The sequence below is a fragment of the Vulpes lagopus genome, chromosome 5 (genome assembly GCF_018345385.1).
Source record: "Vulpes lagopus strain Blue_001 chromosome 5, ASM1834538v1, whole genome shotgun sequence".
Classification (NCBI taxonomy): domain Eukaryota; kingdom Metazoa; phylum Chordata; class Mammalia; order Carnivora; family Canidae; genus Vulpes; species Vulpes lagopus.
Window position 1 is genome coordinate 78,831,254 of NC_054828.1, and position 27,877 is coordinate 78,859,130.

At 46.8% G+C, this 27,877-nt stretch overlaps 1 long non-coding RNA gene across 1 annotated transcript; it reads right to left on the reverse strand.

Moving 5' to 3' along the window:
- LOC121491480 lies at positions 1-27,873 on the reverse strand. Its single transcript, XR_005987993.1, has 3 exons — positions 27,399-27,873; positions 10,887-11,012; positions 1-453 (listed from the first exon to the last, which is right to left on the reverse strand). It is a non-coding gene; the product is annotated as an uncharacterized LOC121491480 (long non-coding RNA).
- Positions 27,874-27,877: the final 4 nt, after the last annotated feature.

Below are 27,877 nucleotides of genomic sequence, written 5' to 3' on the forward strand. Positions count from 1 at the left end.
TCAGAGTTATCGTGAAACTATCACCCTTGTTTCTTAGGGGCAAACATTACCTCTTATCCTGGTTTTCCTTATTTGTGGAGTTGGCACACCCTCGCTGGCCACCTGGAGGTAGCCGGCAGATTTCCAACAGGTGGAAGCCCTGCAGGCAGAGCGGAGCGCACCCCAGCCACTCGGCTCCGCTCTGCGCTCCTCAAGGGCAGCTGGGCTGCCCTTCCCACCTGGGGACCTCCATGTGGGTCCGATGTTCAAGGCCTCCTACTAGGGAACTGGAACCCGGCTAAAAGGAGCTGTGTGGTGTGGAAAAGAGGGGGGCCCCGGGGTGGGTGCAAATGCCAGCCGACAGTCCAGGCCCATCCTCAGAAGGTGAAGGAGGGAGACCTGTCTCCCAACTAGATGCAGCCGTGGGTGCTTGCTCCAGCGCCAAGAGGGGCAGGCTCTTCTTTTTCTTTCTTCCTTTTTGATTAAAAAAAAAAAAAAAATTGGATTTAAGTTTTTTCTTTGAACAATCTTATTTATTATCACTTTAAAATATATGGAAATGTAGTTGGAAGCCCTTCTGAAAAGTGTGTCTGAGAGTGCTGCAGGCTGGCCCCAGAGATGTGGGCTTGAAGAGGGAGGAGCCCAGGAGGGAGGTGGAGGCAGAGAGGAATTGTCTTCTTCCTCTTCTTGCCTTGGCAGGATCCTATAGCCTCACAAAAATCTCTGTTCCCTTGAAAGACTGCCGCCGCTGAAGGGGAACCCCAACCTTGGTCATGGCACTAACCGGCCTCCATCCATTGCAGACCTCCTGATCAGGGGATGCTTCAGCTTCTTTGGCTCTTAATAACCCTGGGGTGAGGGGGTGGGCAGGCACCACCCTTTCCCTGGTTTTGGTGCTGAGCGTCAGGGCTGTCAGTCACCGGCTCAAGGTCACACTGCTCATAAAGCAGCACATCCAGAGTCTGAAACTGGACCTTCTAACTCCAAAGTCTAATCTCTTCCCAAGATTCATGCTGCCTTGCCCACATGCTCCTGAAGTCCAGTGTGCACCCTCTGCTTGTGAAGGAGGTCACTGCTTGCAAACTGCTTTGTAAGTCCTGGTGTCCTTTTATGAGACGTGTCGTGGATATATCTGTACACCAAATGACCTCGTGAAGCTCAGAGAGGTGAAATAACTAGGCCAGAGTCACATAGCAAAGTGGGGGTTTGATTCAAATGTGTTCGTGTGCTCTCAAGAATCCTGAAGAGTGTTCTCAGGGTGGGGGAAAGGATTTAACCAGCTTCGGCCTTGTCTTGCTTTATGTGGCTCCGCTCTTTGGGGGAGAGCATGTAATTACTGGAAGGCCAAAAGGAAAGCAAAGCAAGAGTGACACCTGGGAGGCTGTGAAAGGATCCCCCATGGTGAGGAGGGTCCTGACAACTCACCATTTGTCTACTCCTGGGTGCTCCAGAAGGCATAGAAGTGATTGTCCAAGGGCCCCTGGGGGGCTCATTGGTTGAGCATCTGCCTTTGGCCCAGGTCGTGATCCCAGGGTCCTGGGATCAAGTCCCACATTGGGCTCCCTGCATGGAGCCTGCTTCTCCCTTTGCCTGTGTCTCTGCCTCTCTCTCTGGGTCTCTCACGAATAAATAAATAAGATCTTTAAAAAGAAAGAAAGAAATGATTGTCCAGCCCAGTGGAGGATCCTAAGGGAAAATCTTGAAAAATACTTTCACCTTCTTAAAGGATAACACAAGCCTGTCAGACCACTCAGCTTTATAAAGAAAGTGGGTAAGCAGCTACTTTTATTATTATGTTCTAAAGTGGGAACCAAAAAGCCTTAATAAAGTAAAAGGGTTTCCCTACAGGAACCCCAAAGGGAGCGACTCATGACACCACGTCCATGACACGATGTCTGTAGTGCAACAGAAGCAGTGCTGGATTCAAAGTCCAGATGTGCAGGCTGTGTGATCCTGGGCAAGTCACTTAACCTCTCTGAGCTCCAAAGTCCTCCACCAGAGACTGCGTTCTCTTCAGGGAATAACAGTGATGAGCATATGACACGTTCCAGAGGGAAGGGTAGCGAGTTCCACCCCCAGCCACCTTGAACACATTGTTCACACCATTATCACACCCCTCATGCACATTGTAGTAGAATTTGCTGCTTACTTCACTGAGTCTCCTCGTCAAGCCCACCCACCCCCTGCCACATTGTGGGGCTCCGTGACTGTCTTTTGAATGAAGGAAGCAATGAATGAATTGACAAACCTGAAAAGCCCCATGCAGACAGTGGCATTATTATTATGTTTTAAACACAGAGCTACACGTAAATCATGATGCAAAGAAACCCATTTTGCAACCTTCTGCTCACAGCCAGAAACCTAATATCATGGAATATTCAGGAGGTGACCAGAAATGACACAATGCATTTCACACCCTTTGCCCTTAATGAGATTTAAAGCATTTCCACAATGCCCATGTCACTGGGTCATCCAGACACACCAGACAGATCCCAAGAGTGTGGGTGGCTGAGATTGCTGGGACCTTACAATCCCCACGTGTCCTTCCTAGCTCACAGATGGGGAGACTGAGGCCTGGGAGGCAGAAATGCTCAGCTCCAGACCCTCTGGCAGCCCGGTCAGCAAGCCACAACAAGAGCTCAGAGGGGCCTGATGGCACACCCAGAGCCCTGTCGCCCCTGCCATGCTCCTGCTGGGGCACGAGGCAGTGAGCAGGGTCCCCGAAAGCCCTGGATTGCTGTGGAGCCTACATTTGGCTCCCAAATCAGGGCGGGGGGAGGGGATGATGCAGATGATCCAGTAGCAGGAAGAATTCAGATGAATTCAGGAAACACTTACTGAGCCTCTATCAGGTGCCAAGAGCTGGGTTTTTAAGGTAAAATATGAGGGGTTCTTAATTTCTTGCTTGGACCAGACCACATGTCACTGGACACCCCATATTCCAATGTTTGTGTACACCTTCCCTTTCGGCAATGGGATCTGAGCAGCACTTCCCTCCAGCCCGCACACCATCCAGCCTGGTGCTCTTTCTGTCCCGGGGGTTTCTTGCTCTGCTCTCTAGACCTCATGCTTGAAGAGCCACTCTTCCCCTCTGGGACAGTCCCAACTGTCCCTCCTCCTCTTCTGCTTTGGCAGCGCTGTCCAGGGCTTTCGCCTGCCCCCAGGGATGGGGGAGGAGGACAACTGTGGAAGAGATGGTCATAACCCCGTGACCCTGGGGACAGAGCCAGCCCCTGCCCGTCCCTGCTGCCTGTCAGCTGCCCAGGAGTGTGACAGGAAGGCTCCCCCTTGACCCCAGCTGCTCTGTGCCCTCGGGAGGCTGTGGCCCAGAGCCGAGAGGCAGCCAGGCACCCTGTGCATCCGTGTGCTCCAGGCAAAGACAATTTCCTAGGGAAGGCTGGGAAACAGAGCCAAACAGGCCCTGTGTCCAGACAGAAGAAAACAGAAAATGCCAGGAGGGGAACCTGGCTCAGGGGCAGGGTGGAGCAAGAGGAAGTGTCTGGAAACTGCTCTTCTCCGCCTGGCTGCTCTGAGTCTACACATGGTCGGAGGCTAGAAGGAAGGCCCAGCTGGGAGGGGCCTCTGCAACCATCCAGTCCACCCCCTTAGGGCTAGGTGGGGAACCCAAGGCCCAGAGAGGGCAGGGAACTGTCAAACGCCACACAGCCGGGTATGGACGGGGCTCGACTGGGACACCCTGAACCAGTGCGCTGGAGCATGTGATAGGGCCTGCTGCCCACGTGTCCGGAGGTCACCATCATCACGTCCCTACAGTGCCCTCGGGGGTCACTTGGCTCTCTGTCCCTGATGAAAAAGCTGTATTTCTGATGATGTTCTAGAAGTTTAAACCCAGCTGGTCCTGATCCCAAAATGCATCCAAACCTAGTGTTTGGCTGCTATTAGGAGGTTTCTACGTGCAATTCCACATCCGGAGCAGCTACTGAGTCCCGTTTGACCTGGGAAGCACACAGGCAGGAATGTGATCAACTTCTGACAGTCCCAGGAACACACTCTAGTCAGGGAGCCCCAAGATGCACCCAGGACATGCGAGGCACTACGTGACCAGGCAGCTTGCATGGGACGCAGCGCCACACTGAGGACGCTGATGAAGGCTGTTCACACAGCTGTTTGGGGGCCTTACTCTGAACATCAATTCCAAGCCCCTCCCCACCCAATATTGTAACAGCTAGCCACCCAGCGCCTGCAGTCTGATTGGCAACGAAAAGAGCAAAGGAAGAGAAATACAGATCTCTGGGTTTCACTCCAGCTGTGCTGGTCCTGAGCTGTGTGACCTTGGGCCAGTCCCTTTCCTTCTCTGTGCCTCCCTATTCTCACTTGTTAGATGAAAGGGGAATCTGGATGAGCCCTCAGATCCCTCCAGTCCCAAGACCCTGACTCATAGGAGCCCAAGAAAGACCTGCCCACACCCATCCGGCCCAGAACTTTCCCCTTGGGTTATTTTCTCTGTGGTACAGACCTCAGAGATTCTAACTGGGGGAATCCTCACCTGAATATGGAGTTGAAGAATGACTCCACTTTATAGAGCAGGAAAACCATTCTGTAAGGAGATTCCCCTTTCTTTCTTTTTTTTTTTAATTTATTTTTTTATTGGTGTTCAATTTGCCAACATATAGAATAACACCCAGTGCTCATCCCCCTTTCTTTTTACTTTCTCTCATCACATTCCCTTGGGAACACACAGCCCTTGGTGGTACCAAACCGACCAAACTTAAAGCAGGTTTCTCGGCGGAGTGGGGTGAGGGGGTGGAATTAGTTTTTATTGCATCTCAGCAGTGACTTAGCAAAGACACCACTTGGTTTTCTAATGCTGAGGACATTCTATATACAATTCTAGTGCTCTTCACCCCCCTCATTCTTACCACTGACTCTCTTTCTGGTACCCAAAGTATAAGCCTGCACTTTGACCTTGCAGATATGCTCTTGAGTTTCAAAGAAGGGGGGGTGGGCTTTCCTCTATTTGTATACACGCTTCACTATCCTTGTGTGCATCTCACACTGTGCTTGGGAGGGCTTCCTTACGCAGGACACACCCTGCGTAACTGTACATGACAATCTTGGTCTTCAGAGTAGCCTATCTTGTGCTTCCCCAAACAAAAGTCTAGCTTCTCTTTTCTTATGATTTCTCTGCCCTGACAGCTGAGATAGAAACCTTGAAGAGTTTAATTCCTCATATGAAGTCAATGGCCCATTTGAGATGCCATCATTTTCTGTCTGCCCAGGGTCTGAAGCAGAAGGGAAACAGTCTTGGCAAAGCGTGGCACCCAATCCCATGCAGCTCTTTCTGGAAAGCCTCGCCTTATCTAGAGCTGAACCCTCTTTCCCTTCCTTCCTTCTACCTCTATCCTGGGTACAAATTATTCAGAACAGAAAACTTCAGTGACATACTCAAGCCTACTGTCACTCCTGCCCCATTCCACAGCCAAGGTACACCACACGGAGTAGGGAAATTCCATGCATTTGGGGGAGCAATCCAAAGTTGCATGGAAAAGACTTGGATATGGGGGGGGCGGGTGGAGAATAAAGAATTGGGACCATTGAGGGGCACCTGGGTGGCTCAGTGTTTGAGCACCTGCCTTTGGCTCAGGTTGTGATCCCGGGGTCCTTGGATCAAGTCTCACATCAGGATCCCCACAGGGAGCCTGCCTCTCACTTTGCCTGTGTCTCTACCTCTCTTTGTGTGTCTCTCATGAATAAATGAATACAATCTAAAAAGAAAGAATGGGACCATTGATGAAATGAACCTTCCAACCATACCCTACCTTCTCTCATAGTTTGTCCAGTCCTCAGACCCCCATTCTGTGTTTTCAACTGCCCCTGCTCTACTTGATCAGAACCTGCCCCAAAATATATGCAAAACTTTCCCTTCTTAAGAAAAAAGTATTCTGTATTCCTAATAAACAATCTGCCACCCTATATTTCCCTCTCCATTCTTCAGGGAACTTATTCTGGGAAAGAAAGAATATAAAATAAACAAGTGTATTTAAAGTAATAAAAAGCATATAAAATATATGGAAGAGTGTGGTTCATAACAGTGAAACTGAAGCAATGTAAACTCAACAGATGAAGGATTTGGCAAAGTACCACACAGAGTGGAGGGATGTTCATCATCCAGTCATTAGAAATGATGGTCATGGTGATAACACAACACCAGGAGATAAATTGGAAAAATATAGACCTCACAGGGGTGCCCAGGTGGCTCAGTCGGTTAAGCATCTGCCTTCAGCTCCAGTCATGATCCCAGGGTCCTAGGATTGAGCCCCATCATGGGGCTCCCTGCTCAACAGGGAGCCTGCTTTTCCTTCTGCCCTTCTCCCCCTGACCCCACACACACTCTCTCTGTGTCAAATAAATGAATAAAATCTTTAAAAAATATATAGGTCACACATACAAGCCTATTACTCCCATGTTCACAAAATAACCATAACATGTAAAACTGGTGAGATCTGAATAAAATCTGTGGGTTGTACCAATGTCAATTTCCTGGTTTTGCTATTATACTGTATTTATGTAAAACATTAGTATCAGGGAACACTGGTTGAAGAGAATATGGGAACTTTCTGTTCCATTTTTTTTCAAACTCCTGTGAATTTATATGATTTCAAATATTAAAAAAAAATCAAGGCTCTCAACCTTAAACAGAAAGAAAAAGCCTGAAAAAGTTAAAATAGCTATATTATGTGATAGAAACATGGGCGATTTTCTTTGTCTTTTTTTAATGAATTTTTCCATTTTTTAAGGTCAATGTGTTACATTGCGAAGGCAATACCCACTGTATTTTTAGGAAAGAAATCTTAAATTCTCCCAGCTGAGTCTGTGCTCCTGCTCCCCTAAACACAATGTCCCTCATGGCCTCCCGCTGTGGCTCTAATACTTCCTTAGCCATCAGCCTGGCAGACAGTGTACTCCCTGAGGGTAGGGGCTGTGTCTTGAGCACCCTTGGCCACCTCCTCTGCTCTCCTTCTGGGCACAGATGGACTTTATTCAAACTGACTCATATATGCAACAAAGAGGTATTGAACCCAAACTCCACTGGGTATTGGGGTATAGAACCAATTTTTTCAAGGCACATGGAAGAGCTCCTGCCTTAAGGAGCTCACAGTCTTCAGACAGGCATGTGTTCAATCCAACACAGCAAAGCTACAGATAGGGATGGACAGAAGGTGGGAGTAACACAGAAGGGGTTGGGTTGCAGGGAGGGCTTCGCTAAAGAGATAACACTTGGGCTGAGCCCAGGTCGAGGAGAAGGTGGTCAGGTGGCCAACTCAGAAGGATTTTTTCTAGATAAAGGATGGCCTTGGACAAAGACATGGAGACATCGAAAAACACAATGGTGCATAGGACATGTTAAACCCACCATTTGCATTCCGGGGATGTTTTTAAAATTTATTTATTTATATCAAAGTATAAGTAACATACAATATTAGTTTCATGTGTACAACATGGTCTTTTGACAATTCTACACATTACTCAGTGTTCACCATGCTGTGTACTCACCATCTGTCCCCATATAACGTTATTACTATATTATTGACTACATTCCCTATGCTGTAATTTTCATCTTGATGTTCTTAAGTAGAAATATTTTTTTAAAGATAATAACATTAGCTTGGTGTGTGTTTTTTTTAATTTATTTATTCATGATAGACATAGAGAGAGAGAGAGACAGAGACACAGGCAGAGGGAGAAGCAGGCTCCACGCAAGGAGCCCGACACAGGACTCGATCCCGGGTTTACAGTATCACACCCTGGGCCAAAGGCAGGCGCTGAACCACTGAGCCACCCAGGGATCCCCTTAACTAGAAATATTTTTAATCATAATTACATAAGCACTTGTGAATTTTTGTTAATGCAATTAAATCATTTCAGGGCTCCTAAGTGGCTCAGTCAGTTGAGAGCTCAACTGTTGATTTCGGCTCAGATGGTGATTGATCTCAGGGTCATGAGATTGACACCCCCATCGGCCTCCACACTCACCATGGAGCCTGCTTCAGATTCCCCCTCCCCCACTGCCCCTCTCCCTGCTTGCACTCTCTCTCTCTTTTTCTCTAAAAATAAATTAAATAAATAAAATCTTTAAATCGTTTCATATTTTTCCTTACTTTTATGTTACTAGAATTATTTTTGACATCTATTCTTTTTTTATTTTGCTTTACACAGCAAAAATTTTATTCATTGATCTGTTTATTTTGCTCACATCATATTATATTGATTAAAGCTTTTTTCATTATGAGGGTGTATGTCTTTATTCCTATCAACTTTGACCTTCCTCAGTCAAATTTTATATAAATTAATATGGTCTTGGATCTCTCAGTATTTCTTTAATTTTTTTGGCTAAAAACTAATTTTACCAAGTATAATTTTTGTCACTGTTACAGTTATTTTGTTTTTATTTTTTTCTACCAGAAACAGTCACAATGAATTGAATCAACTGCTGAGCATTTATTTTTCTTTCTTAGGTTAATCCATGAGAAAACTGAGTGAATTTGTAAGATGTGGAGAGAGATAGATGGAGAGAGAAAAGGCCTAAGAGGCAAGCCTCCGAGAGGCAGAGACAGGCCACAGTGCCCCTGCCATACTGCCTGTAAAACACAAAGTCAGTGTTTTGCTTGGAGAACAAAAGTCACCACTCTTTAAAGGAAGAGGAGAAAATCCATGGTCCCTACAAAGTGTCACTCACGAAGTCGAGCACACGGCAAAAAAATACTAGATGTGTAAAGAGATAGAAAAATGCAAAAAAAAAAAAAAATGTAACCTGTCATCAAGAGAAAAAGTGATAACTAGTTCTCAATGGAAATTTTTAAATCATCAGTTGTACATTTTAGAAGGACCACCCAGGTTGCCAGTAGCCTAAGTTCCATTGAGAAAGGCCTGGCCTAGGAAGAGATAGTGTCCTGTTAGCAGAATCTCCTCTTGGGGCAGCCCGGGTGGCTTAGTGGTTTAGAGCTGCCTTCAGCCCAGGGTGTGGTCCTGGAGACCCTGGATTGGGTCCCACATCAGGCTCCCTGCATGGAGTGGAGCCTGCTTCTCCCTCTGCCTGTGCCTGTGCCTCTCTCTCTCTCTCTCTCTCTCTCATGAATAAATTAACTCTTAACAAAAAAAAAAATCTCCTCCTGGCTCTAAAGGAAGGTGAAGAACATAAAGACGAATGTCCTACAGAACTGTGAGTTTTGTGGTTTTGCTAAGATCACAAAATGATAGGGCTGAAAAAAAATCTTAGAAAGCATTCTATCTACCCTCTCATCATATGTAGGGGAAGTCAGGATTCGGGAGATGGCATAAGTGATTTTCCTAAGATCCCACAGCTATTTCAAAGATAAATCAGGATTAGAACCCAAACTTCGTAACTTTCTCCAGTCACATGGCCTCCCTGTGACAATCTTGTGCTAAAACAAGGTCTCTGAGTGACTAACTATGTACGTTTGCCCAGGGGGAAATCCTGGCCATAGTTTCAGAGACAACATCAACACGTCATTTCTTCTTTTTTCTCCCACAGAGAATGACGAGGTTTCCAGTAAAGCTGTCAGATATTAGTACAAAGTCATCAGGAATCAGACTTAATGCCCAGTCACATAAGTGGTTGAGATGTGAGGCATCTGAGATTAGATTTCTAGAAATATGTGTGCTCTTATTCACATTTGGATCTGTTTGGTTGTTGCCTAGAAGTAACACGATACGGTCATGACTATGGCTTTGATCCATGGTCATGCAGTTAATATCATCCAGGAAAAAAGGAAAATACATTCCATGACCTCGGTTTTCACCTCCAAATGATGCTCTTGGCAACATGCAGCAACATGTTCCCATGAATGGGGCTGCATGAATGGATCAAGTCTTCTCTCTGATCCCGGGAACAAATTGGAAGCCACCCCTGACCCACCCAACTCATCATTGGACTGTTTTTTTTTTTTTTTATTTGTTTGTTTGTTTGTTTGTTTTTTCTACAGCAAAGGAGCAGGTTAGGGATGTAAGGACCATGAGTCTGATTTGGGATGTTTTGTCTGAGATGCCTACTAAACATTGAAGTGGAGATGTCAAGACTGTAGCTGTATATGCAAGCCTGGAGTTGAAGAGAGGTTCTATGAATCGTTGGAAGGGTTCAGGAAGGCATTAACCCTTTGAATGACACCCAGCCTGGATGGTATCATCAGCAACTGTCCATAAGTGGAATGGGAAGCTTGCACCTCTACCTAGTAGACTAGCTGATTGTACTGTGCTCTAGAGAGCTGCCTCCACCTGTTTCACTAATCTCTTATCTTCCACTATTTGAGTCTACTCTTGCCTAATCTCTCAGAAAGTAATTACCAAGTGTGTGATATGTCTTACAATGAAATGGGCTTCTTCCTATAGGAGTAAGTTCCTTCTTAGTTCCCAGGATTGGTCTAGCCTGGGCCACACAACCAGGGGTTCAATCCAATTGGGTCTTATGACCCTTCCCAGAGGGCCTGTGGCTGGCTGGGACCTGGGGCTGGTGCTCAGGGCAGGGTGCTGAGACAACCAGAGTAGCCCAGATCGAGGTTTGGCCAAGACCCTTAAGGCTCCGCCCTGCTCTACAATGGTTGAAATTCTCCCATTGGTTACAGAGGGAAAGAGCTAGGCATCCCTCAAGGGCCAGGTAGGGAGCAGTGCTTTTATGCATATCATCTCATCTAATCCTAACCACAACCCTGTGATGCAGGCAGCCTCATACCCTCTGCCTTTACTAATCAGAAAACCCAGGATGCAGAGATCAAATCTCTGCTGAAGGTCACATGGCTCATCACTCATGTCTGGATCACTGTGACTTCAAAGGCCACACTCTTCCTGCTACCCACACTGTCTCTGGAAGTGCCAAGTGGGACACATACCTGGGGAAGCTTTTGGGTCTTGAGTGCATTTAGGCCACATACCTGGTATGGTGGAGGGGAGTCTGCTTCAAAAACATGTTAATGAGAAGTAGCTACTGCCAGTTGTGTATTTCCAAGTCACATTTTGTGGGATATTCAAATCTTGACGAACCAACCACAGTAGAGGATCTGAAACCACAACACAAGGTGAGGGTATGTGTACGTAAGAGTGCATTTCCGGGGAGGTACAGACCTGCACATCAATATGCGTGATGTCAGTCTCTTTCACACACAAGGGTGTGTGTGTGTGTGTGTATGAACAGATCAGAAAGTATGTTTCACCAGGTAAGCAACTTATTTCCTTTTTCAAATCACAGAAAACAAAACAAAGAAGCTCCTGCTTTTATTTACATGACAGTCTTCAAAGATCTATGTGACTGGGTTCTCCCTTCTGCTTCATCGATCTATGTGTCTGTTTTTGGACCAGTACCATACTGTCTTAAGGATCACAGCTTTGTAATATAGGTTGAAATCTGGAATTGTGATGCCTTTAGCTTTGGCTTTCTTTTTTAACATTTCTTTGGCTATTTGGGGGTCTTTTCTTGTTCCACACAAATTTTAGGATTGTTTGTTTCACCTCTGTGAAAAATGTTGAGATATGTGGAGTTGAAGAAACAAAACAGATGAACATAAGGGAAGGGAAGGAAAAAATAAGAGGAAAACATACAGGGAGACAAACCATAAGAGACTCTTAACTCTTAGGAACAAACTGAGGGTCGCTGGAGGGGTGATAGGTGGGGGATGGAATAACTGGGTGATGGGCATTACTTGATGTAATGAACACTGGGTGTTATATGCAACTGATGAATCACTAAGTTTTCCCCTGAAACTAATATTACAGTACATGCTAACTAACTTGAATAAAGAATTAAAAAAAAATCTGTGTGACCGGCAAGATTACCTGTTTCTGTGATTTCAAACCATTGATTTAACCATTTAAAAGTGCACTAAAATAAATAAATAAATAAATAAATAAAGATTAAAAGTGCACTAAGTGAGCAATTCTGAGTTTTTTTAAACCAATCACAAGGAAGCCTACATCATGACTTACCCAAACAGTAACTAGACTCTTGCTAGTAGTCAGGTTGTCTGGAAATTCTTATCTAGGGATTGCACATGTTGGGACCAGTGAAACCAGACCTGCCTAATGGGTGCAGGGAGGGTCTGGGAGAGGGACCAAGTTGGTAGATATCAAGCCAGAGGACCTTCTGCCTTTTTAATCTGCTCTTTTCTGGAAATGTCAGAACTTAGCAGGAACCAGGGGGGCCACCAGCTAATTTTGACAAGCGCTTCAAGTCTTCTGGCAGGTGTGCAGAGACACAGAAGAGTTTACTGGCCCCAACTGAGGTTGCCAATATCCCCAGCAGGAACCAAGAGGCTTGAAGCAAGATTGGGGAGAAGACGGTTCCACCTGTGGAAAAGATTTCCATGAAGGGCAGCACCAGCAGCTTTTCGCTGAGGATTTCCTAGTCCAACTGCACAGCTACCTGGGAAGCAGGCTTCTGACCTGGAGCAGGATTTCTCTGACTCTCCTGAACAGGGAGGCATCTTGGCAGCCCTCGACCTCAGTAGAGACAGGAGCTTCGATCGTGTACCAGTTGCATCTCCAGCACACAGCACAGTTCTCAGCCACGGTAGAGACTAAACAAACAGTTGCTGAATGAATGAAAGCATTTACCTCCCACCCCCTTGCTTCCTGCTCCACCCAACAAGTTTTCCGCTGATAACTCGAAAGGCAAGTGTCCTTTTGTACCTGTTCAGCCATCAAAAGGACTGTGAATTCTAGCTGCCACTCAAAAAGAAGTTCTCCGTGGATTAAATTTAATTCAGCAAACATTTATGAGTACCCACAACACAGCACGTAAAGGGCCCAGGAGTTGGGAAACCCCAACCAAGTCTGGAGGGTCTAAATCTGTGGCACGCCCATGGCGGTCGTAGTAATTGATCACAGCAGGTCTACAGGTGGCTTAAGGACTCTCTCAGCAAAGCCATCCAGGCAGCCACTCAGTGGGACCAGCCTACCGCCATCCTGATGGTGGGTAGGTGCCTGGCTGGGCTTCCATATGAAGTTCAGTAAATAAAGCCTGAACAAAAAGCTCTTAGACTCCATAAACCTCTAACTGGGGAGCAAATAAACACCTGGAAGATGAGAGGCCCCTTCCTTCCTGCCTCCTAGATGGGTCACCAGTTGCATGATTTTGAGAACAAGATACTTTTCCACTCAGGAAACCAAGAAACCCCAGTCGTGCCCACAGAACCATAGTAAACACGGATGCTCTGATGCAGGCTCCCCAGGCCCTGTGCCAGCTTTTGGCCCCTTCAAGGGGAGCTTTCCTCCTCTTCACATCAGGACCCTGAGTCCTGTCCCTGGAGACTGTCATTCTGGCCTGTAGGCCGTTCCCTGGCCACCTTCACCCCCATGCTTGCAGGCCCCATCCCGCCTCCATGCCCACCCTCTTCCATCCTCCCTCTGGAAATGGCCCGGCAATTGCGATGGCTTTCAGGGAAGCTGCTGGGTGTGAGATTGTTTGGAAACTCCATGCCGAGTTGCTCCGGAGATTTCTGTTCAGCTGTTCTCACTGGTAAAGCTCAGTTTCCCCAGAGCCTATGCTCTGTGCTGAGAACCCGAAGACCTGAGCAGTCTCTTCTGTTCCTAGGGTGTGTGCTTGAAGGGCACAGCCAGCTGCCCCAGGGGGATGCCTGCCCAGAGAGTCCTTCCAGGGGATCACGAGTCACCAGCAGGGAGCCCGGGACACAGGGGCAAGGGGGTAGGCGATGTATTTTATCTTCATTCATGCTTTGCTATCACCACTGCCCCAGACACTATCATCTTCGTCATCATCCCCAAGCACGTACACAGTAAGCCCCCACCTGGGGCACTTGGCTTCTGTCGTGCTGCAAGGACAGTCCAGTTGGGGAAAGAGGTTTTCCACGAACAGTGATGAAGGCAATCCAGCACCTCCTGTGCTCACAGCTGAATCAATGCAAGGGCACAGATGCTCTCTATGACTACATGACTTCCAGCAAGCATATTAAAAAATAAAAATAAAATTAGTATCTGAATCAAATATGTGTTTAACTTACTCATATAGTTGGCGTTTTTTGTATTTTCCTTAAAAAGCTCAAATGAGTCTTTTGGGCCCTGGGAACAAGGAATTACTAGGTACAATTTTTTTTCTTTCTTTTTTTTTTTTTTTTAAAGGCAGTAAATTGTCTTAAATTTTAAATAAAGAATCCATTACAAATGCCAAGTTCTAAGCATCTGCATTTAAGATAATATTCTCTTCACCAAAGTTTGTGATCTGGATTTTTTGGAATGATATGAATGAAGGCTCTGTTCAGAGGTAAAACTGAAGAAACACAGTCTTGTTTCATGAAACATGGTTTTGTCCACATCTGTGTCAATTCACCAACTAACACGAAACAGCTACGTGCGCTCCTCCCAGGACAGAGACTGGGCCATTTGGATTATGCAGCAAGCAAGAACTCGTCTGGCTGTCTCGCCGAGGCTCCGCACAGTGTCAGCCAGCTGGCATGGGCTCAAAAACCATTCGGTGAATGAATGAATGAATGAGTGAATGAATGAATGCATGCATACATGCATGAGTGAACAAACAGAGCCTGAGGACTAGGTATGCTCCTCACTTTTCAGGTGTGAGGTTCTCAAAGGCCAGACCCATGGAAGCTCTTCTCAAACACACGCTTTCCCATGCAGACACCTTTTCTCTCCCATCCAAAGCAAAACAAATGAAAATTGGCTCAAATACACAGCCCTGGCTTTCTTCTAGAACAGGAATAGGCAAACAACAGCTCACAAAATCGTTTTCCTGAGCCACGCTCATCTGTTCACGTGCCCGGGTCTCCTTGCACACACGTCGGCAGGGCTTACGGGCCGTAACAGCATTCATCGGGCCTGCAGAGCCTGGAATAGGCACAGTCTGGCCCCTTACAGCCAGCGAGCTGAGCCCGGCTTTGGAACACCGGGGCAGAGCCGGGGCAAATAGGTGGGGGGACAGCCAGCACGGAGGTGGGGTGCAAATGTCAGACGAGGTGCTGGGCTCCTGGACGAGCCTCTGGGCTCCCACCCCCCACCTCCGAGGCCAAGAAGCGCGCAGTCTTTGGGATAAGACAGCCTGGGATTCACTGCATCAAGGCTCACTGTCTCGGCATCTTAAGAGGTTGCTTTACCACCTTGAGCTTTGGCCTCTACATCTTTAAAAGCGAAACTGCCTAGATCACAGGGTTTTCTTGAGACTCAGATGACATAAGAAGGGGTAAAGTGTCTCTCAGCGCAAACACAGGGCAGAGTTTCCAAATGGACTTATTCCGGATTTCTCTCTCTCTCTCTCTCTCTCTAACTCTCTCTCTCTCTCTCTCACACACACACACACACACACACACACACACACAAAAGCTCAGCCTGGGGTAGTAGTAGGGCTGCAGCATGTAGGAGGCATTTTCTCCATCTAAAGGATCTTAGGGCTCACACAGCCCCATATTTCCCCCAACTACCTTGCAGTCAAGAATCATCTGAGATACCTGTTTAAATTCCAGGTTCAAATCCTGACCTGCCTCTTACAACTCTGGGGCCCTGGGAAGCATGCCTTTTCTTTGAGGGGGGCCACACTTCCAGCAAGGATGGCTGAGGATTAAGTGGCATAAACAGGTAAGCACCAGAACAGACCCGGGCAGTCAGGAGGTTCCCTTTTGCTGTCACTGCCAACATTCGATCACCGACCCTCATGCATGGCAGGTGCACAGTAGCCCTGGGGTCCTTGCATCCTTCCTCCCATACGTGGTCAGGACCTCCCCTGGGGAATTCACAAGGCTGTCCAGCTAACAACTTGCTGAATGACCCTGGCCATCTCAAGGAACCTCTCTAGATCACTAAGATGTGGCTTATAAAATGATGGGGTTGGTCTAAACTGTCCTGGTGATAAAAATCTCTCAGGAACATCATAAAACATCCAGCCTCCTGAGCCCTTCTCCTGGGGATTCTGGCTCCTAAGGCCTGGAATGGGACCCAGGTTGGAATCTGTCATTTAAACAGGTATCGCAGGTGATTCTTGACTGTAAGGTAGTTGGGGGAAATATGGGGATCCATGAGCTCTAAGATCCTTTAGATGGAGAAACTGCCTCCTGCATGCTGGAGCCCTACTACTACCCCAGCATGAGCCTGAGCCTGTGTGTGTGTGTGTGTGTGTGTGTGTGTGTGTGTGTGTGTGAGAGAGAGAGAGAGAGAGAGAGAGAGAGAGAGAGAAGATGTGTCTTCAGGCTTATGAAACTGTGAACTAGGCATTGCTTTTCAGAAAGATTTTAGGTTGTCAGCTTTCAAGAATTAGTCACCACATGACTGTTTCCAGGCCCAGGCAGCCAATATGCAGATGTGACTGTTTGTCTCTGTTTTCTGACTCATATTTGCTTTCCTCCAGAGACCTCTGCCCCTTCTGAGAATCAGGGAGGGCCCAGGGCCTGCGGCTGGAGTGTCCTCACCAGCCATGCCCGAAAGATGCCCTTTCATGAGTTTCTAGAAAATTCACCGTCCTCCCCTCCCCTCTCGGCCTAGGCCAGGGCTCCAGAGCGCTGAGTATGGGGGAGATGGGTCTAAAAGTGGAGCCCCCAGGGGCAGGGCGGCACCAGGGGTAAACCATGGAGTTGGTGTGGGTGGTGCGAGGGGCCCTTCGGCCAGAAGCCTGCTGGGGAGGCCAGAGCCAGGTCTTTCACCTGCCGCTTACCTCTGCACGCCTAGGGGTCAACTCTCTTTACATGTCCAAGTCTTGGTTTCCTACCCTAAAAAATACTTCCTGCAGGGTTATTGTGAGATTCAAGATCACCGGTGAGCCCGGTCTGTAAACACTGAAACTGCCGGGGTCATGGCCCTGCCAACGCCGCACATCACTCTTTCCCAGTTCTCTTGAAAGTGGCACCTGCACACCCCCAAGTCTTTAGTGACCAGGCTGAGGTTTTATTTAGCTCCTTAGACTGTGGAGATGCAAATAGCTTCGCACCTGGAGAGTCTTTTAAATTATCCTCCCTTCCTGAGCCCTGTTTTCTATGTCTAGGGGAGGGCATGACATCTCCAAGGCCCAGGTGCACAGCCTTGGGGTGTGCAGGGACAGGCAGGACCCAGAGAGTGAGAGGACACAGTGCTCTGGATACTCAGAGGGTGGCAGGGTGCTCCTGGGCTCAGGAATGGGGGGCGGGTAATGGACTCCCCGAGGCATTGACTGGTGTGTGTACTCACAGATCTCTCTGTCCATTTGTGTTTGTATTTGTAATTGCAAATGTGCACTTGGGGTGTGTGTGTGTGTGTGTGTGTGTGTGTGTGTGTGTGTGTGTGATGTGTGGGCACTGAGCCTGTTCACATGGCCACGTAGAACTCTGACTTGTTCTCCAGAAGTAGACTCACTACTGGTCTAAGAATGGTGTCAGACTCACGACCCATCGAATTGAAGCCCAAGCACTAAAAGTGCAAGGCCATGGTTTTGACTCCTATCCATCAGGTCACAACTGGGGGCTGTAGGCCCTGTGGGTGCTCACTCCTCTACCTTGGCCCCCTGCCTCCTCCTAATCCCCTTATTGCCTACATGCATTGTCCAGGGAATCCGAGCAGACCCTAGAGGCAAAGATTGCTAGAGCTGAAAGAGGTCTTGTCCTCCTTCCATACTAAAGATGATGAAGCTCTGAAGCCCAAAGAGACCAAGTGATCAGTCCAAGGTCACACAGCCGGTTGTTGATAGCCATTTCTCATTCATTCATATAGACAAACATTCATGTGTGCCTGGAACCATGTTGGGCACTGGAGAAGAGAACCAGGGAGCCTAACTTAGGTCAGGGGTCTGAGGAGGCTTCGGGAAGTGACACTAAAGCTACCATTTTGCTGAAGAGTGGATGGGGAGGCAGCGAGGTGATGGGTGGGTGGAAAGAGTTCCATGCAGAGAAACAACTCCAGGTGGAAGAGCCCTGAGGTTTGATGGAGCTTCACATGTTCAAGGTTGTAAAAGGCACTCACCGAGGTTGGGGAGATGAGTAGGATGCCAACTCACACAAGGACTTTGAATGTCATCCTACTCGCAGAGGGAACATTGCAGCTGGGGAGCAAAATATTCTTAAAAGGTAATTTGCACAGAATAGGTTGGCAGGAACAGAAGCTGAGAGTTTAGTTCTAAGATGTTCTCCACTGTTCTGTTACTTGTACCACCTCATTTGAAGGTCACCGCAATCTTACGAGGTTGCCACTTCCATTCCCATTCCGCTGGGACTGTGGCAATTAGGAAACAAGGCTCAGAGAGGTTGAAGCTTGCCTAGAGGCCGCTCAGCTGGTGAGCCATGGAGGCAGCGCATCAAGCCCACACTCTTGCCAACAGAGCCTTCTTGCCCTTTCTTTAAAAATATCACCTGCTCTTGGAGGGCATTGCCTCCCACTTATTCTTCAGCCCCCTGTGACAGGGCTTTGTCCCCCTCTGCACTCCTCACCTGCCTCTGAGGTCACAGTGATGTGCTATATCCATTCCATACCATCCTCTTTCACTGTCAGCCACCCCTACCTTGACTCCAGGGACGTCACACTCTCCTGGTTCTCTGCCTGCCTCTCTGGCTGCTCCTTCTCATGCTTTCCCGGGGTTTCTTCCTTTACTGGCTCTCTGTGGGTGGCTGCTCCTTGAGGAATCTATCCTAGGCCAACTCTTGCTTACTTAGGTGCTTTGAAAACACGTACTCACTGACTACCAATTGTCTATCCCTAGCCCTTGCTCAAGTCTTGAGCTCTGAAACTATACTTGGCAACAAGTAGCATCATCTCCTAAAAAGCAGCATGACCAGAGTCCCCATACCTTCTACCATGTTTCTTCCATTAATGATCCTACTATCTACCTGATTTTCTGCTACAGAAACTTATTTTCCAGGACACCTGGGTGGCTCAGTGGTTGAGTGTGTGCCTTTGGCTCAGGTCATGATCCCCGGGTCCTGGGATCAAGTCCAGCATTGGGCTCCCCACAGGGAGCCTGCTTCTCCCTCTGCCTGTGTCTCTGCCTCACTCTGTGTGTCTCTCATGAATAAATAAATAAATAAATACATCTTGGGCAGCCCCAATGGCCTAGTGGTTTAGCGCCACCTCCAGCCTGGGGTGTGATCCTAGAGACTGGGGATCCAGCTCCACATCAGGCTCCCTGCATGGAGCCTGGTTCTCCCTCTGCCTGTGTCTCTGCCTCTCTCTCTCTCTCTGTGTCTGTCATGAATAAATAAATAAAAAATATTTTAAAAATAAATAAGTAAATAAATAAATCTTAAAAAATGAAGAAACTTATTTCCCCCTACCCCGACACCATTATTTCCATATCTAATGAGTCATTAAGTCCTCCAATTTAGCTTCTAAATCCTGATCCAGTCTTTCTTTCCCATTCCTGTGCCCACTACCCTGATCTATGTCCTCACCAACCTCCTCAGCAAGGTGTACAGAGCACCAGGGCTGAAACTACGGTGAAGGGGCTCATGGCTTTCATCATGGCCCATTGTTACAGCAGACTTCAGCCTAGCTCATAGGCATCTGGCCTCTTCCCAGATAGGGTGCCATCCTGGTGCATGGAGTGGGTAAGAGAAGTATATGTGCTGCCGAAGTGGGCTTTGGGTGGACAAGAGAAGGCTAGTCTTCCTTAACCTGCATAAGCTACAGTGTGTGGGTTTGTGCAAGTCTCCCCTGGGGAGGGATCCCTGCCCACCTTCTCACCCAATATGGTGCTTCCTTCTGCAAAGGGAATCATTACTACCTACCCATTCTCTACCATATATACACACAGCTCATGACTCCTTAGTCGGTGGACAGATTCTAAGATGGTTCCAAATAACCCTCGGCCCCTGGTATTCACACTGTTTATTCCTCTCTTGAGTGTGAGCAGGATCTATGACTTGCTTCTAACCAAAAGAATACTGCAAAGGTGATGGGATGTCATTTCTCTGATTATATAACATAAACTCATGACTTTGGTCTTGCTAGAAGACTCTTGCTATTGTCTTCTTGGCTTGCATGCTTCCATGAAGCAAGTGGTGATTGTGAAGGGCTCCATGTCCAAGGAACTGAGGGTGTTCTCTGGATGACAGACAGTGAGGAACTGAGGCCCTCTGCCCAACAACCTGCAGGGGAACAGAATTCTGCCGGCAACCTCATATGTGAACTTGGAAGTGGATTCTTCCACAGTCGAACCTCAGATGAGACCCCAGCCCTGGCCAACACCTTGACTACAGCCTTGAAAGAGACCCTGAAGCAGAGGACCCAACTAAGCCATGCTCTGATTCCTGCTTCAGAAACTGTGAGACAATGCGTGTTGTTTTAAGATGCCAAGTTTGTACTAATTTATTACATAGCAATAGGAAATGAATACGTATACAGTCTCTTTTCCTGTTTGAACAAATGGAAGTGGGCTCTTTCTGCTGCAAGCAGGGGTGTGCAACAAATAGAGGTGCGCCAAATCCGTCAGATTAGCCCATCTTATCAGCATCTCTGGTACATTTTCTTCCACACCAAATTTCTATCATTCCCTAAACCTGTATTTTCTCTGTTTAGAATATCTTCCCCCTTTTCTTGACCTGTGAACTCCCTTTCACCATCTCGGACTGGCTGAAGTGATACCTCCTCCAGGAAACCCTCTGAGATTAACCCCTGGGTAGGATTCACAGCTCACTATGTATCCCTCTATCCTGCACCATCTACAATGTCCTATGGCCACCTGCACGCACGCAGGTCTCACTCACCACTCAGTGCTCTTCACCTCATCTTATTTATCATTCTATACTCAGAGCCTATGAAGTCCTAGGTATACAATAAATGTGTGCTGAATGCATGAATAGTTCAGCCTAGCACATCTCCTCCACCAGGAATACCACAGCCAGTGAGGGAACTCCGTAACCATTTTGAGTAGAAGACAAGGCCTTGCTGTCACCATGGGGGCCTATCTCTAAGGGTGTTATCATATGATATTTATGTAAGTGAGGAGGACTACCTTCACAGGGAGCAGATATGGGTGAGTAAAAGGCTGTTTTGTTGTGCTTAGAGCTAGGATGGTTTGGATACACAAGTTAGCCTTCAGTAGAACAAGGGGGTGGGGTGGGGAACAGTGGAGAGAGCAGGGAGCTGGGAACCAGAGGTGACACCAACCATGAAAAATCCCCAGTGAGGGGAAGGCCAAGAACAGAATGCTTAATGTTTATTTTGAAGTTGTTGGCTGTTAGAGTTGCTAGATTCCCAACAACAACAACAAAAAAATGGGGACACACAATAAAAAAAAATTATTGTTTATCTAAAACTCAAATGTAACTGGGTGTCCTGGGTATTATCTGGGTTTGTATCTATTGTGATATAAATCCCTCCTCCTGTGATTCTTCAGTCAAGTCTACAGCTATCACTGTGTCTTGTATGATTTAGGGGGTTTTGTGGAATTACATAACAGGAAGAATTTGGGCTCTGGAGCCACTGGGGCACAGAGCAGGAATAGCACAGAGTAAAATGAACAAATTCAATAGCATCAGGAGTTGAGAGTCAGAGGTGACCACAAAGGGTAATCTTGGGAAAATCTTAGGAAGAGCTTGGAACTTTTTAAAAGCAGAGTGAGGGCTTGAAGCAAACTTATCCGGGCAATCTTTCAAACTTGAGGAGGGAGCAGGTAGATGACACCTGGATGACATTTAGAACACCTGTAGAGCCCTGAAGAGAGTCCGAGGAACTGTATTCTCTTCCCATCCATTGCTCCCCTCAACTAGGAGAATTTTGGATGTAAGATCCACAAGAAAGCAGCAAAACTTTTCACCTGAGGGTCAGGGAACTGTAGAGGCGGGTTGGGGGAAGAGGCACACTGATAGTTGTAGAGAGGAGTTGAAAAAACTCAAGGTTGGTTTGTGCAGCATACACATTAGGGGAGGGGCTGGGTTTTCACCAAGTTCATCAGAACCCCTGATGTGAAGAATGCGTGCAGAAGACTTGCTTACTCAGCTCCCAGATGTAAAATAGGTCTTGATGGGGCATCGTGACCCCCAGAGCCCCGGCTAGGCTGGTCCAGCAGGGCCTGACTGCCCATTTAAGCGGGGATTTCTGCCCTGTAGAACAGCCCTCTGTGCACCCCAGCATTACAGTTTTGAGGCCTTGGAGCTCTTCTGGAGCCAAGTCCTATCAGGAACCAGCCTGTGCAGTTCCACACGAATCTACTCTACCCACAATGGACGATATCCCATTTTTCTCGAAACATATCAGCAATATTCATACTTCGTGCCTTCGTACATGGTATTTTTTTTTCGTACATGGTATTAAGACAACATAGTGTTAAGACAAGACCACATATTCTTTAATACTCCTCCTTTTGAGAGGTGAGCCTGATTCCACCCCCCCGCCCCGCCCCATGTGTGGGCTGGACTTGGCAACCCCCTTCCCACAGGTGGAATAATGTAGCAATGACAAAGTGTGACTCCAGGGACTATGTTATAAGAGGCATCAAGGCTTCCTGCTTGTTATCTCTCTCTCATAACTTACTCTGTACAAAGCTAGCTGACCTGTTACACTGAGACACCCCAGAAGCCCAAGGAGAGGCCTGTGTAGTGAGGAAGAGAGGCGTCTTGCCATCAGCCATCAAGGAACAAAGGCCTCTACCAAATGCCACATGGGAGTGCAGGGAAGCAGATTCTTCAACCCCAAGGAAGCCTCCAGGTGCCTGCAGACCCAGACAGCATCTTGATAGCAGTCTCAGGGGAGACCTTGGGCCACATCCACCCAACAAACCTGGTTCTAAATTCCTGGCCTGCAGAAGCACGAGACAGTAGATGTTGTTTCAAGATGCTAAGTTTCGGGGTAGTGTGTTATGCAATCATAGATAACTATACACACATGCTCCTTCCTGGACTTAAATACCACTCCTTCTCTATCTGGCAAACTTTTTTGTCATCCTTCAAAATGCCATGAAAATGCCACTCCCTCTGCATCACCATCTGCAGGGTGCAGCATCCAGTTAGCTGCTCTTCCTCTGGCGCTTCGTAGGCAGGTCACATCCAGGTCCACTTCAGCCCTTATTGTATTTGATTACAGTGATGTTCTCTCTCTCTCTCTCTCTCTCTCTCTCTCTCTCTCATTGGAATCAGAGCTCTTGGAGGGATTATATCTCATTCATCTTTGTATCACAAATGCCTAGCACAATGGTAATACTCGGTTACTAGTTCTTTAATTACTTAATTTAATTAATGGGCACAGAGAAAGGTTGTGCAACATGGTATTCTCTTCCTCTTTTTATTTTTAATTGGTGAAAAATTTCATCTGAGAAATTGAGTTGATTTGTAGGACTACCTGGTAATCGATGGTGTTGCTAACATCTTTATATGACTTTCATATTTTTATATTTCTTTCATTAGCTTAGTCAACAGGGTTTGGGTGGTTGTCTATTTGTTCCAGGGGCTGGAGGGGGTACCCTTGTGACAGGGAGGTCAATTAGACCTGAGCTGTCCACCACATTAGTCACCAGACACATATGCATATTTCAACTTAAATTTATAGAGCACCTGGATGACTCAGTTGGTTAAGTGACCAACTCTTGATTTCAGCTTAGGTCATGATCTCCAGGCCATGAGATCAAGCCCTGCATTGGGCTCTAAACTCAGCAGAGAGTCTGCTGGATATTCTCCCTCCCTCTGCCTCTGTCCCACCCTTCTACTTGCACACATGCTCGCTCTCTCTCAATCTCTCTCTCCCTAAAATAAAAAGCTTAAAATTTAGTTCCTGTCACACTAGCCACATTTTAAGTGCTCCAGAGCCACACATGTCTAATAGCAGTGCCAATACAGAAAAATTCATTATTTTTATATGTGCTAGTGGGCAGGGCTGATTCAGGAAACTTTTAATATATATTAGCAATGGTAGAGGTGAGGAGAATCTAAGCTGAAGCCGTGGGGATGAGATGGAGGGGCAGGATTCTCTCTGTGACAGTTAATACCATGCAGAGCAATGAGGTATGGTGCATTTAGGATGCCTTCTAGGTCTCTCCCTATGGCAAGTGGGTGGATGATGAATGGAACCATTCACTAACATAGTATGCACAGGAGAAGGAGTAGGATTTGGGGAAAGGGGATAAAATTAGATTTCGGCCCAGAGAGTAAGAAGTAAGTCTGGGATAACCAGTGATGTCTGGGAGACTGCTGGGTCTCAGAATGTGATGTAGGGAGTCTGTGTAAAGAGAGAGCTCCCAAAGAAGGAGCAGTAGCCACGGGTCAGAGCTGGAGCCATGCACCAGGGTGAGGATGCTTGGGGAAAGGAGGCAGCATGAGATGGCCAGTGATAATTAAGGGCCTGGGAGCATTGGCATTTAGGGCAGGGTTTTCAAACTGTGAGTGGGTCATGAAATAGAATATATCTGCTCCAGCATTAAAAAATCGCATAAAAAATATGAACACGCTGTGCATATAATCTCAGTAAAGGTCTTTCCCTGAAACTTTTGCTATGATTTTAGCTTCATATCTATCTATTCATCTATCATCTATATATATCTATATACATATACATATATGTTTTGCATGCTAAAACATATTTTTTCTGGGTTGTGGTCTAACTAGTTTGAATGTCACAGATTTATAAAATGAACACCCAGACTGTAACATGGGACACAGGAACTGAGACGGTATTCTTTTCCTCATCACCACCTGAAATCCTGGCATACAGTAGACAGTAAAGACCAAAGGAATGTAGCTAGAGGGTAAGAGAAGAGAGAAATAACCCAGTGTCAGATGTCAGGGATTTAGCAATATTGAGAGCACGTGTGGCCTTATCTCTGCAATTCCTGTGTATTGGCAGAGCAGAGGCCAGCCTACAGAAGTCAATGGCAGTTGAGGAAACAGAGAGGAGACAAACGACCTTAGAAATTGAGGGGCATTTGTTTTGTTTGTTTTGTACTGAAGACATGAAAGCTCAGTATATACCTAGAAAAGACTGTATGGGAAAGGCACGCTCTAAAACTTGTTGTCTGACAACAAAACCACTAGCCATATGTGGCTATTGAAATGAAAATCAATTAAATTAAAAATGCAGCTCCTTAATCATAGTAGCTAGGTGGCTCATCGAGTGTTAAATGCCTACTGTATTGCACAGAACTGAATAGAACACATCCATCATGGCCAAAAGGTCTACTAAACAGTGCTGCTCTAGAAAAAAAAAAAAAAAGTCTTAATTCATCACGTCTACGCTGGCTTCAGTAAAACGAACCCAAGTTAAATTGGTGCACAGCACTCCCAACCTTCTCCTACCCAAAATATCCTCCAAACCAAGCAGAAGAACCACTGGGAGATTATATCACAATCTGTACATGCCTCGAACTCACATTTGGTGTCTGTGAATGAGGGTTAAACCTGGGTGAAGTTAGCGGGGATACCAGGAAAGCTGCCGGACCTTAGGATGTGGTGTAGGGGCTGTATGGGCATTCTGTGCATCCATGATTTTTTCCCACCAAATCCAGCAAAGGTCTGTGACAAGTAGAAACAGCTCATAATCGCCCAGGCCTGAATGCACAGGGCAAGTAGCTGTGAGCAAGGTTAGAACTGTGATAGATGCTGGGGTAGTTCCAGATAGGAAAGATGGAGCCTTCAGGGGAGGGTAGACCCAAGATGGTGGGCAGAATAGTGCCATTACAACAAAATTCCAGTTCTAAAAAATTCAAGTGACTAGTGAAGAATCAATAAATTATTTGTGTAATTTCTATATGTAAGTTTCATGGTTTCTCTATGGTAACTTGATAACAAAAAGCTATATAAAATCCAATTTTGCAGAAGAATCTCTCTCTTTTTGAAACCTCTTGCTGCCAAAGCTCTGTTCATTTCTCTGTTCAATGAAATGGTTGTTCTTCTTCACAAAAAAACGTGTTTACTTCCCTTCTCTTCATCCCCATTAGTGATCTGTGTTCTACTTATCTTATCTCTTCTGCAATAAAACAGGAATTTGAAGCAGGCTCTGGAAACACTTCTGAACCATAGTTTCTGGTGAGGCAACCAAGACTCGAAAAGTTAATTGACTTGCTCAAGGACCTGAAAATGACATATTCAAAATGCACTGCAAATAAAAATATTCCACTTAGCAACATAGTGGAGCCTGAAAACCTCCCATTAAACGAAAGAAGTATGTTTTAAGAGAATGAGATGATGAATTTGTCTCTAACAAATCCAAAATGAGGCAAAACTAAACTACATAAGGGGAGCAGCAGAGGGAGAGGGAGAAGCAGACTCCCACAGTGCAGGGAGCCCATTGTGGGGTTGGATCTCAGGACACTGGGGTCATGACGTCAGCCAAAGGCAGGTGCTTAACTGACTGAGCTACCCAGGTGCCCTCTAAACATGACTTTTCTTAAAAGCTCATTCATTTGGATTCACTAGTGCAGAATCAGGGGGCGTTGTGGGCAGAGGGTTTCCTAGGAATTGAACTGACAAGATGTGGGGGGGGGGGAGGGATCCCCTGGAACGTGGCTACTGGGGGGTTCTGCTGCTCCTGGCGCTGCTCCAGTTCATCTTCCTCTGAGTTTACAAGGGTTTCGAAGTGTGATCCTTGGGGGTCTGTGGAGGTGGGTCAAGAGCTTCCCAAGGGAGTGCTAAGCCACCATTGGGCAGGACTCCAGGCCCCCACGTCGGGCTGACACCGCTGCTCTGCCATCAGCTGCCCTACACATTAGATACCCACAGGAGAACCTATTTAAAGACTAGCTTCTGATGCTAAGATAAGAAGGAAGAAAATTCCTGGGCACTGATTCTAAATACTAAAATCAGTATTTAGTATTAGTATTTCTAATACTAAAATTAACATAAATTCTAAATACTAAAATTACTTTTACTTAAAAAAAAAAAAAAAAAACCTCTCTCTTCCAGACTCTCCATGAAGGCAACCTCCTTCAGGCCTCCCTATGGACCCTGGCCTCCCTTCTCCCTGACTCCCCATCTCACTCCTTCCAACTACACCTCTCCTAGTCTGTGCTAAGGAAAGGGCTGGTTGCTTTGGTGCATGAGAGCCAATTCAAGTCACACAGAGTCACCCCAGTGGTCTTCTCTGGGGTCCCCTCTGGGGAGGGGAGTGTGGCTTCTAGAAGGTGGAGTCCTCCAGTCTATAATGGACAGGGCATGTGGCTGGGCCACAGAAGAGAGTCAGGAGCCAGTTGCAGCCACTCCAGTCTGGAGTCCATGGAGGTAAGCCATGTACTGCTAGGTCCCATGTCCCTGTTCTAGATTTGTCAGCTGCTGGGCCTCTAGGAGCCTCTAGCTCAGGACCTCTGGCCTCCTCTCTGACCTGCTGGCTTCCAGAGCTGCTGACATAGAAGTCCTTCACTGTGCAGGCTGCCTGAGCCCTGCTAGAGCCAGCTGGGCACAGTGAGAACTGGTCATATGACTGCCCAGAGCCCAGCAACAGCAAGCCGAGGCCCAGGGAGCCGGAATGGAAGGGGCCTCGCTCAGAAGGGCTGCCCAGTAGGGTGGGAACACAGGAGCTTATGGAACACCAGCCCCAACCCAGCCACTTACCATTCAGAGACCGAGCTCCCTCCAGAGAAACTTGCCCATTGTGGCTCTGACACTGGATTCAAAGTCATAGGCAGGATGTATTATATAACCAAAGGCAACTGTTCCTGTTGGCCTCACTCCAGAATTTCATTATTAAAAACAGCTAAGACCATTTACTGAATTATTACTACATTCCAGACATTCTGCTAAGCACTTTATGTACATATTTGGGTCAATCTAAGTCAATCCTACCTACAGTTTAAATCTTTTCTTTTCTTTTCTTTACTTTTCTTTTTCTTTCTTTCTTTCTTTCTTTCTTTCTTTCTTTCTTTCTTTCTTTCTTTCTTTCTTTCTTTCTTTCTTTCTTTCTTTCTTTCTTTCTTTCTTTCTTTGCCAATTTTATTGTTGAGGAAACTAACACCTGGAAGTTTTGGTAGCTGTCAGGATTACCCAGTCAATACAGGGAACCTAGGTCTCAACAGCTTCGTCTGATCCACTAA